Genomic DNA, 12,052 nt, shown 5'->3' on the forward strand with positions numbered 1-12,052 from the left:
TGTTAGAAATGTAAAACTCCACAACTTTTATTTTGGCAAAACTTTAAGTTTCCATATAAAATTTCAGGTTTTGAATTAACTCCGAACTTAAGCTCCTAAGTTTTCATGAGCTAGATTAGTGTCTAAGCTTCCAATTTCAGCTTGACCAAGTTTAGTTAAGTTGAGTTGTTACATTATGTTCTCTAGTATTGGAGGAGCGGAGGTGTTACATCCATTGCCGGTCCATCTGCATCGTATTACATGAAAAATAGACATAAAGCTTCATATTAGATAAAGAACTTGATTAATAGAATATTAGGTAGAGGAAAGATAGAGTAAATGTGTTTATAATATTTAGTCCTCACCTTAAAAAGCTATCCATTCTCCTCGTTCTAAATGGTCAACAAGTACTCCATTTGTAATATCAAAACTCATTCTAAAAAACTCCCCATTCACCTCACTCTAAAGAAAATCTCCATTCTCCTTGTTCTAAAAGATCAACAAGTACTCCATTTGTAATATAAAACTCATTCTAAAAAACTCTCCCTTATCCTCACTCTAAAAGATCAACAAGTTTGTACTCCATTTGTAATATAAAACTCATTCTAAAAAACTCCCCAGTCACCTCACTCTAAAAAACTCTTCATTCTCTTCATTCTAAAAGATCAATAAGTACTCCATTTGTAACATAAAACTCATTCTAAAAAACTCTCCATTCTACTCACTCTAATAAAGCAACAAGTACTCCCTTTGTAACATAAAACTAGCTCATTCAAAAAAAACCTAGAATACTATGACCAGAGGAGGAAGAATGAAGTTGCTAACCGGTCTAGTGAAGAAGCTGGTTGAGTGAAGAAAGACAAAGCTTCACCAAATGGTTGAGCTTGCTCGGGGAGGAAGCTGAGGAAGCAGTTCATTTATAGAGTAAATGGTTGACATTAGTACCGGCTGGTAGTTTCAACCGGTACTAAATTGTTTCAATTACTACCGGTTGATGCTACCAGCCGGTACTAAATGGCATTCTCACCAATTAGTACCGGCTGAAGCCACCAGCCGGTACTAAATGGCTTCCTGGAGAATCTAGCTGTCGGCCACGCGGTCCACGTGCCGCCATTTAGTATCAGCTGAGGCTCCAAATCGGTACTATAGGGGCTCTAGTGGCACTGTGCGTGACGACCGGTCTAAAGCCGCACATTAGTACTGGACGAAAAGGCATCTGATACTAATGCGTTGGATGAATGCTTAGTTTTTCAGTAGTGCTAACTGAGAAGACAGTAAGATAAAGAGAGGAAATTAAAAGATCTAGCTAGTTGACGATCTTATATATCGTCGTCATAGGTTGCGGGAGATAACTACAGGGTAAGGCACGCAGCTGCCTTAATGGAGTTGTTGCCAACAGCATTCATATATGGTTAGTCGGACAGGATGTGTGACCTGTATGAGTAATGCGAAATAGTGGTGTGTGTGTGTGTATGCTTGTATGTCTATATCAATCTCGTACCTACTAACGTGGCTCCCACGTGGCCACGTTGCTAAACTGAGGGATATTTCACTACTAGAAAACTCGACATTCGTCTTGAGGCTTAGTACTAGTTGGTTTTTGACCCAGTACTAATGTGAGCATTAGTACCGGGTCTAATGACTAGTTTCTCAGGAGCCTCCCGTGAGCCATATTAGTATCGGTTGGGGGCTCCAACTAGTACCAAAGGTCACCCATTAGTATCAGGTGGAGTTTCCACCCGGTACCAATGTGCGTGAGAGCCTATAGTACCGGGTGGAGCTCCACCCGGTACTAATGGGTGACCTTAGTACCGGTTGGAGTCCCCAACCGGTACTCACTTCTCTCCTATAAATCAGGCATCTTCTTCCTCCTGCCTAAGCCATTTCCTCCAGCTCGGGCTTCATCCATTCATGGCGAAGTAGGGGAGGTGCTGCCGGATTTTTGACCATTTCGTGGGAATTTCACTCAATCAAGTGTTCTAAAGGTTAGAAACTTCATCCTCCCCTGATACATGGTTATATACTAAGTTTTATGCTTTAGAGCTAGAGTAATTTGTGATTTCTACAATAAGGTACAATGGAGAAATTTTTTATTCATATGTGTGTGTTATTTAGAGCTCATATTTGTGATTTTTAGAATAAGCTACAATTTTTTGGATGCTATGTTTCGTATTAGTCAAAGAAATTGATATGAGGTTAGAAAAATAATTTCATAGTTTAGTCCTTTACAAATATGAGCTGAATAAATTATGGAAAAAAAATATAATTTATTCATATTTTAGTCATTTGTAAATATGAGCGAGATAAATTATGGTACATAGAGATAATAAGATGAAATAGAAATATGTAATTAGTCATTTTTAGAATAAGCTAAAATGGAGAAATTTTTTATTTTTTTTGTTATGTTTGAGATAAATAAATTGTGGGAAAAAAATATAATTTATTCATAGTTTAGACATTTGCGAATATGAGCTAAATAAATTGTGGTACATAGAGATAGCTACTGCTGCTGGAGGTAGTGACGATGGTGGGAGTGATCGTCGTTTCTCTCGTAGCAAGGGAAAATCATAGTTGGCCCTCATGATAAGCAGAAGAAAATGAGCACGTGGGAGATAGAATTGGTTCGCTATTTGGAAAGATGTGATGAAGATGTTGTTGCGACGGGTTAGGAACCCCCTTTTTGTGGTCGTTATGCTCCACCGCCAGTCCTGGGTATTTCAGGTCCACTGGGTACTATAGTCGTAGGAGGTACAAATAAACCACAGGATGAGGTTGGGTCAGGGAAACCTTTATCTTTGCTGCCCAAGGATGCTTAAAGTCCTCCTAGATAGTACTCAGTGGATGGTTTGTCGTAGTGTATCATTTTGTTTGGGAATGAAATTTAAATTTGTGTATTTCTATCTAAACTTTTAGCAACATTTGAGTTTGTCATAGTGTATCATATTGTTTGGGTCTGAAATTTAAATTGTGTATTTCTATCTAAACTTTTAGCAACATTTGAGTTTAATGGTATTTGTATCATATTTGTTATGTTTCATGTATAATTTTATGAATGATTAGAATATCTTTGGTTCAGTAATACTTTGTAGATGGATCGGCAATGGATGTACAACATGGACAAACGCTCCATGGAGTACATTAATGGCTTGTGTGATTTTCTCAATCTGGCAAAGCCAACAAGCTGTCGTCTGGTTTCATTTGTTGTCCATGCCGAATTTGCAAAAATGAGAAGCATTACTGATCTAGAAAGACTATTCACACCCACACATACAGTTCGGGATTCATGCCTAACTATTTCGTTTGGACCAAGCACAAGGAAAGAGGAGTTATGATGGAAGATGATGATGATGATGAACATGATAGCTACATTCCTGACTAGATTAAAGGAGGTGCCTTTGAAGATGCTGCAATAGGCGAGGCTGAAGAAGAGATGGTTGCGGAAGAAGGTCCTACCAATGATCTAGGTTAGATGTTGCGAGATGCAAAGGAATATTGCGGGAATGTGAATGAGTCAAAAAGTTCGAGCGTATGTTAGATGATCATAAGAAATTATTGTACACAAATTGCAAATAGGGGTACAAAAAGTTGGGTACCACACTGGAGATGCTACAATGGAAGGCAAAAAATGAAGTTTCTAACAAGGGTTTTGATGAGTTAATTAAAATAATAAATAACATGCTTCTTGAGGGGAATGAATTGCCATCCTCAACGTACGAGTGAAAAGGTTGTTTGCCCTCTAGGTTTGGAGGTACCAAAGATACATGCATGTCCTAGTGACTGTATCCTCTATCGCGGTGAGGAATACGAGAAATTGGAGGCTAGTCTTGTGTGTGAAGCGCTACATTATAAGATCAGGTGATGTGATCCTGGTGATGTTGAGGGACAGGCCAATAAGAAGAAAGTTCCTACGAAGATAATGTGGTATTTCCCTATAGTACCACATTTGATGCGTTTGTTCAGAAACAAGGCACATGCAAAGTAGATGCGTTGGCACAAAGAAGAACGTAAGTAAGATGATATGATCAGACACCCCGCTGATGGGTACTAGTGGAGAACAGTTGACAGAGAATTTCCCGAGTTTGAAAAGGATGCAAGGAACATACAATTTGGTTTAATTATAGATGGATTCAATCAATTCGGTGAGTTCAGTAGTGGTCATAACACTTGGTTAGTGACCTTATGTATGTTCAACCTTCTGCCCTAGATGTGCATGAAGTGGAAGTTCATTATGATGCCGGTAATTATCCAAGGCCCAAAACAACCTAGCAACGACATTGATGTTTACCTAAGACTGTTGTTTGATAAACTTTTACTATTATAAGGACAAAAAAGACACTTTTAATCTATGAGCATTGTTGTTCGTAACCATTAATGATTGGACGACGCTTGGTAATCTGTCTGAACAGACAAACAAGGGATATTGAGCCTACACACACTGTTTAGATGATACTTACAGCATGTATTTGAAACACTGTAGGAAGATCGTGTATACGGGCCATCGTCGATGTCTTCCTGCTAAGCACCCATTAAGAAAGAAAGGGAAGTATTTTGAAGGTGAGGAAGAAAAATGTACTAAGCCTGTTCACCGTAATGGTAAGCGTGCATTTTCTACGATAAAGGATGTAAGGGTAGTCTTTGGCAAGGGCTCTGGTAGCCAACCTGTTCCAAACGATGAGGACGTACATGCACCCATGTGGAAGAAGTTAATATTTTGGGAGCTACCTTGTTAGGAAGTCCTTAAGGTCCGTAATGCAATCGATGTGATGCACCTGATGAAAAATCTTTTGCGTGAATGTGCTTGGCATCATGGGTGCATATGGAAAGGCAAAGGATACAATTAAAGCACATCGGGACCTGAAACGTATGAAACAACAAGATGACCTACATCCGGAAAAGAGAGATGATGGACATTACTTGCATCCTGCCAGTTATACTCTCAGCAAGGAGAAGAAGAAAAGAATGTTTGAATGCTTGAATAGTAGCAAGGTTCCATCAGGCTACTCCTCGAATATACAGGGAATAAATTCATAAATCTAAAGGCCCATGACTGCCACAACCTGATAACACAATTGCTGCCTATTGCGCTGAGGGGTATTCTACCAGAGAATGTGAGAATGACAATCGTGAAGCTATGTGCATTTCTCAACATGATTTCTCAGAAGGCAATTGATCCAAACAATCTACTAAAGCTGCAGAATGACGTAATGCAATGCCTTGTCAACTTTGAGGTGGTGTTTTGACCTTACTTCTTTAATATCATGACCCACCTTCTAGTCCACCTTGTTGAAGTGATTTTTGTTCTCGGTTCTGTATTTCTACACATTATGTTCCCTTTTGATAGGTTTATGGCAGTTTTGAAGAAGTATGTTCGTAATCGTGCCCGTCAAGAAGGAAGCATCACAAAGGGATATGGAACAAAGGAGGTCATTGAGTTTTGTGTTGACTTTATTGATGACCTGAGTTCGATTGTAGTCCCTGTATCATGCCATGAGGGGAGACTCAAGGGAAAGGGCACACTAGGGAGGAAAGCTCAGATGGACATCGATGAGAGTACATTTCGTAAAGCACACTTCACGCTCCTGCAACAATCATCCCTGGTGGCTCCATACTTGGAGGAGCACAAGACCATTGTACGGTCCTCAAACTAGAGGAAGACTGAGGCCTGGATTACACATCATTACATTAACACTTTCGCCACTTGGTTGCAGTGACGACTGATGGGTGATGACACGATTGAATAGCAACTAGCATGGTTGGTTAGGGGTCCATCTATCTCAGTATCGGCATTCCAAGGATACGAGATAAATGGGTACACATTTTACACGACAGCCAAGATCAAAAGAGCACAACCAAAATAGTGGTGTCCGTATAGATGCAATAGACAACAATGGAAAAAAAGACAGATACTGCGGTGTTATTGTGAATATATGAGAACTCGACTATGACCTTTGAAAATCCCTCTGTTTCGGTGCCAATGGGTGAAACTTACTGGAGGAGGCGTAATGACAGACAACTATGGGATGACAATAGTGGACCTCAACAAGATTGGATATAGAGACGAACCATTCATCCTAGCTAATGATGTGACTCAAGTTTTCTAGGTGAAGGACATGTCAAGCAAACAAAAATAGAAGGGTGCTAAGAAGTCAGATGAACAACCAAAGCGCCACATAGTTTTTCCAGGGAAAAGAAAAATTGTTGGAGTTGAGGACAGAACTGACATTTCAAAAGATTATGATCAGTTTGATGACCTTCCACCATTTTCAGTCGAGCTTGACCCAAGCATCCTGTTAGCCAAAGAGGACGCTCCATACTTACGCCGCGATCACAACCAAGGGAGTTTGTCAACAGAAAGGTTATTAACATTCCATTAGATGATGATGTGTAATATATTAGAACCATTATGCTGTGTTTTATGGTCAAGTGACAAATTAATGTAATAACACATTGTAATGACATGTAATGTATTCTATGAGTTTATTAACAATACTATTTGCAAAAATCTCACTTTATTAAACAAGAACTAATTTTTGCATGGTTAAAATATTAAATATTTTGATTTTTAGCACCATTAAATATTAAGCAATAAATTTAGGTACAGGTACATGACTAAGTCATGGTAAACATGTTAATAACATTACAAGCACTATTTGTTATAAATTTTTGCATGGTCAAAATATCTATTTTTTCTAATCTTAAAGTTAACATAAGTATTATGACCATTATAACCTATTACTAAATTAAAACTAATAACTTTACCATGTCTGATATTTGACTGCATCTAATATTTTTATAGTGTATATCTAATCAACATCAAACTTGTTTTCGCAAATTTTATGAATGTTATTTGATTTATTACACAATAAATTAATATAATAGTATTTGTAAAAAAAGAAAATAAAAAGATGTTTATTCGGAAAGCTAGAACAATGGACTACAAAACCCTTTAGTATCGGGTGATAAAAACACCCGGTACTAAATAGGGGCAGTTTCATTTTAGCGCGCTCTGACCCCCTTTAGTATCGGGTGATGGCTAGTACCGCTACTAAAGGTGTGGCCTTTAGTAGCGGTGCTAGCCACCACCCGGTACTAAAGGCCATTAGTACCGGGTTAGGGGGAGGCCCGATGCTAAAGGGGGGATAAAACCTCCATCCCCTTCCTCCCAACACTTAGCCACATTCGTCCTCGATGACACCACTGCCGGCCCCTAGCTCCTTCGATCCGGATCCTCCGCACTACCGCCCCGATGGCCTCCCGCTCGTCCACGCTACGCCCCTTTTGGCGTCGTCCCCGACACCGGCATCCCCCCCTCTGGCATGTCGTCCAGGCCCCGACACCATTGGCACCGGCCGGCCGCCCCACAGCCCTCCCCGACACCGGCGTCGCCCCCGACCGCCGCCTGGCTCCCCTCCTCTCCCAACGATGCCACGGGCCCTCCTTTATCTCCCCAACGTACGTGCCATCGGCCCCTGCTTCCTCGATGCCACCAGTCCTGCTTCCTTGACACCGGCACCGGCCGCCCCTCGGCCCTCCCCGATGCGCCCCCAGCCTCCTTCCAAACAACACTGGTGCCTCCACTCCGCCGGCACCCCCTCTCTCCCCTACGATGTCGTCGGCGTGCCCTCTCTCGAGCTCCCCGATGCATCACCTGCCCTCCTCTCCCCAATGCGCCGGCGATCTCCTCCCGTACGCGCCGGCGGCCCTCCTCTCCCCGACGCGCCATCGGCCGGCGCCTCCCACTCCTCCGCCGGCGCCTTCGACCTCCACGCACGAAGGTTGCCCGCGGGATCGAACATCCGGCTACTCACGTAAGCCCGCGGCCGGCTGACGTCGCATTTTTTATTTTTCTATTTTATTTATTTATGTGGTATATGAAATTAGGTGGACATTGTAGAAATATTATTAGAAATTATAGAAATTAGCTATAAAATACATAATCATTTTCAGAGTTAGCTAGAAATTATAGCAAAAACGTCGGAAAACCTATGAATTGTAAATTGTACAACATTGATTATTCCATGTTATTAGAAAATCCTGTTAATGGTTAGAAATTTCTAGAAATAAGTGAAAAATGTTGGTGAACGACCATGTTCCGTTGTCAATATTTTCGTTGTCATTTACTATTACAAAATTCAGAAAATTGTTCAATAAATTATAGAAATGTGCATAAAATATTATAAATTTGATGATGCCTACTAATTTTTTATTCATTCATTGTAAATTTGATCTATATATAAATAGTGGTAGAAATTAGTGGAATAGTCGTAGAAAATATATAAATAGTGCTAGAAATTGTTAAATGCCTATTAATTGTAATTTGGTCTTCTTTGCATTCAATTGTTATTACAAAATGTATAAATATTAGTCATTAATTCCGTAGTCAATTATTGTTACAAAATGTATAAATATTAGTCATTAATTTTACAGTCAATTATTGTTACAAAATGTATAAGTTTTATTGTTACACTATAAATATTGTTGTAGTCATTTATTGTAATAAATTGTATAATTGTTTTATTCTTTTTTAAGTCATTTATTGTTTGAAAATGTACGACTATTAGACATGCTTAACAGAGCATGGGCTCGCTTTCGTCAACATCACTCAGGTAAATTCAAGGAGCAACTTCATATCCACTATGAATTCCCGGTATGTATTAAATTTGCACATGTCGTGTCACTTCCTTGAACACAACAAATACTTCATAACTTTTTTTGCCATATATATAGTGTTTGAGACAGAATCCGGGGAATAATTTATACGGATACTATGTATGTGAGTTCATCCATGGCTTTGTACGTCCCAAGCGTATAACTAACCATGAATTCCGAATACGTATACAAATTTCTTAATAATAAATTAGTTCTAATTGTGCAAATCCATTGATCTAATATAATAATCTTTGCTAATGATATAGATTATGCACATGAAGGAAGAACTCCTCGAGATGGAAAAAATCAGGTCAATTCAAGAACAACTCAGTGGATTTCTTCTAGACGAGGTTGTAAATTCAGCGGGAGAGTTCCATAATGATGGATCAAATCTGCATCACCGTCAGAACTCGGGTTCAGAATAGTTGATCCAAAATGTTGAACTTGGAGAGTTGATGCAATGTAATATTATTCATATATGTGTGTGCACAATATGTCTATATATAATATTATCTGATATGTAATATTATAGATCAAATACAACTTTATATATATTACGTATTAGAACTAGTATACGTGTAAAGGAAATAAATACGAAATGCTAATATAGAATAAAGAAATAAAAAAATAAGAAAAAAACAAAAGAGAAAAAAGAATTTAGAATCGGCTGGGGAGACCAACCGGTACTTAAAGGACCCCCTTTAGTACCGGTACTTAAAGGACCCCTTTAATACCGACTTAGCAATACCAGTTGCACAACCGGTACTATAGCGGGTTTAAACCCGGTACTCCTCCTTTTTTGTTGGTTTCATTTTCATATAAGTTTGTTATGCTCTATGCATGGGCGTGTTGATTTTAGTTCTAGTTACTCGAGTGCAAGTGAATCGTTCGACATCATATCAGCTTAGACTTTTAGGTGCAATAATTGACCTGTATATGCAGCTTAATATGGTGCCAAGAATAAAAAAAATGTCTGAGTTTGAAATCTTGATTGGCCTAATGGAGATCCACACGAGGAGAACTGTTCAAGTATAAATGAATTGTTTGCATGTTCAGTTAGCTTACATTTTTTTTGGTGCTATTGGTCAATGCACATGCATCTCAAGCATTATCCCTTTGTAAATTAAATGCAAGCAAAGAGAGAAGCGCATTTTGGTTCTATGCCAGGCCCATTTGATGCCACCAGCCCGGTATGAAAAAAAAACCCAGCCTACTAGGAAAAACTCAAACTTGGCACGGGCAGCCCAACAATACAGTCCGGCAGCCATTAGGCCGAAATCAACCACACACTATTTTCATTGGACCAGCCTGGCCCATGCTCAGTTCTAACACCGCATGACAAGCCATTATTTAAGAGCTAGTCAGTCTTTTAAAAAAATATTTAGATGTTACTCCCTCCATTTGGATTTATAAGGTATGGCATGCTTTGGAATTATCTCCCAAAGTACATTTTAACTATTAATTTATTTTATATTATATTGTTTATAACTAATAAACTTATGATCATTGGAGAATACATTTGATTATAAATCCAACTATTTCAAGTATATATTATAAAAATAAAATTTGGCTAAATTATTGATAAAAATTATAAATTTTGAATCTTAGTATGCCAAGGATAAAAAATTCACCCAAAATTTTGTGAATTTCGTGAAAATTTGATCTTTTTCGGTCATGACCGAAATCACTGTTCATCCGAAATATCACTCTGATCACCGAAAGATCTATCTTTTTAAATTTCACGAATTTCGGTTATTTTGATGGGACCGTAAAAATGCTAAAAACAAAATTTAAAATCCTGAATATGTGTGTGCGTCTTCCAATTAGGGACGGAGAGAGTAGGATGCTGGTTTGTCCGTAGACCGGTGAAGGGAAATAATCACAGTCGCGTTCCCTACAAGGCAACGCGTCACAGAAGGCACCGCCACTCGCTACCGGGTGGACCCTCCACTACTATGCTTCTGGCGGCAAGGTTCGGGGAGGGGGTTGCCGAGGGAATCCAACACCATTGGATTTACAAAGGCACAGGGAAGCCAGACAGTGGTGGCCGGTTATGGAGCAATAGTAAGCCAGTAACGAGAAAACCGATGGACCGGGATTATGACTTATAAGGGCTGGTTTGGGAGTAAAGGTTTATTAACCCTGCGTGATTTTCCACGGACTGGGATTTTCCTGGTTAATTTATTTCCCTTGATTTCCCTGGGCACCGCTGCCCCCATCCTCTTTGCTGTTTGGCACCGAAGAAAGAAAACAAAGGGAAATTACTCTACTCTGATATATATGTATATGATATGTGGAGAGCAGCAAGATTTTATTCATGTGCTTTCTACCTTGTGAAAATTGACAAACACTACGAGAAATCCCATGCTTATCTATCAACAACTAGAGACCGTACAATATTTGTCTTCCCTGCTTAACCGAGACTACAGCACATATGTGTTGCACAGTTACAACTACAACACATATAGGTCTACGACTACAGCAAAGTTACGACTACTACACATATAGGTCTACGACTACAGCAAAGTTACGACTACAGCACATATTAAAAACCGAGCATTCAAACATATGGAAGTGATTCTTCAGCTTCCTTAGCTCCTCCTTGACATAGATTTGTAGTCTTTCTTCCATCTAGGGAAGTGATTTTTCGACTTCCTGAGCCCAACAAGATAGCATTCAGTTACGATAGTGATTAGCAATGTCAAATGTATCATGGTAAAAACTTGCATACTTTGACTAGCAGTGATTAGCAATGTCATTTAAATCATTGGCAATCACTTGCATACTTTGACTTGAGATCTGCTTACTAATGTAAATTGCACGACGTGAAGCCATTTCAGCAGTTGAGTCAGAATTATACAAATGATAGGTGTTCCGGGTGGACGTCCAAATTAACTGAACAGATACCATTTTTCAGCATTCAGACATTGCAAACAGTGATTCCCTTGACACTTAGATAGAGTGATTCACTAGCACACATATGGATGGAAAATGCACCAGAAGAAATAAAAGATTTAAAGTACTAATGCATTGTAGATCTCACTAATCAGCTTTGCTGGGTAGCATCAAATTTGCCATTTTCAAAGAGACAAGTACCATTGGGATCTTGGCGACTGACTCTCGGATCATGTAGTGCTTCCCATCAGGGCTCTGCAATTAAAAAAAAGTGAAATAATTTAGCCATGTCAGCAGCAGAAGGTTCACACAAAGCAAAATTTTACATGGTTAGACATGATGAGACAAGTAAGTTTTTCATGAACCATACACTGAGCATATTCAAAGAGACATACCTGATTTTTCGCTTTAGCCACGTTAATCGAACATTAGGATTCTTTGTTGTAATGAATATCTTTCTATGTATCTCATACTCAAAGACATCCAAAGCAAATGACTTCTCCTCATCGGTTAATTTGATCATAGCTTC

The sequence above is a fragment of the Setaria italica genome, chromosome V, assembly GCF_000263155.2.
Source record: "Setaria italica strain Yugu1 chromosome V, Setaria_italica_v2.0, whole genome shotgun sequence".
In the NCBI taxonomy this organism is placed as follows: Eukaryota; Viridiplantae; Streptophyta; class Magnoliopsida; order Poales; family Poaceae; genus Setaria; species Setaria italica.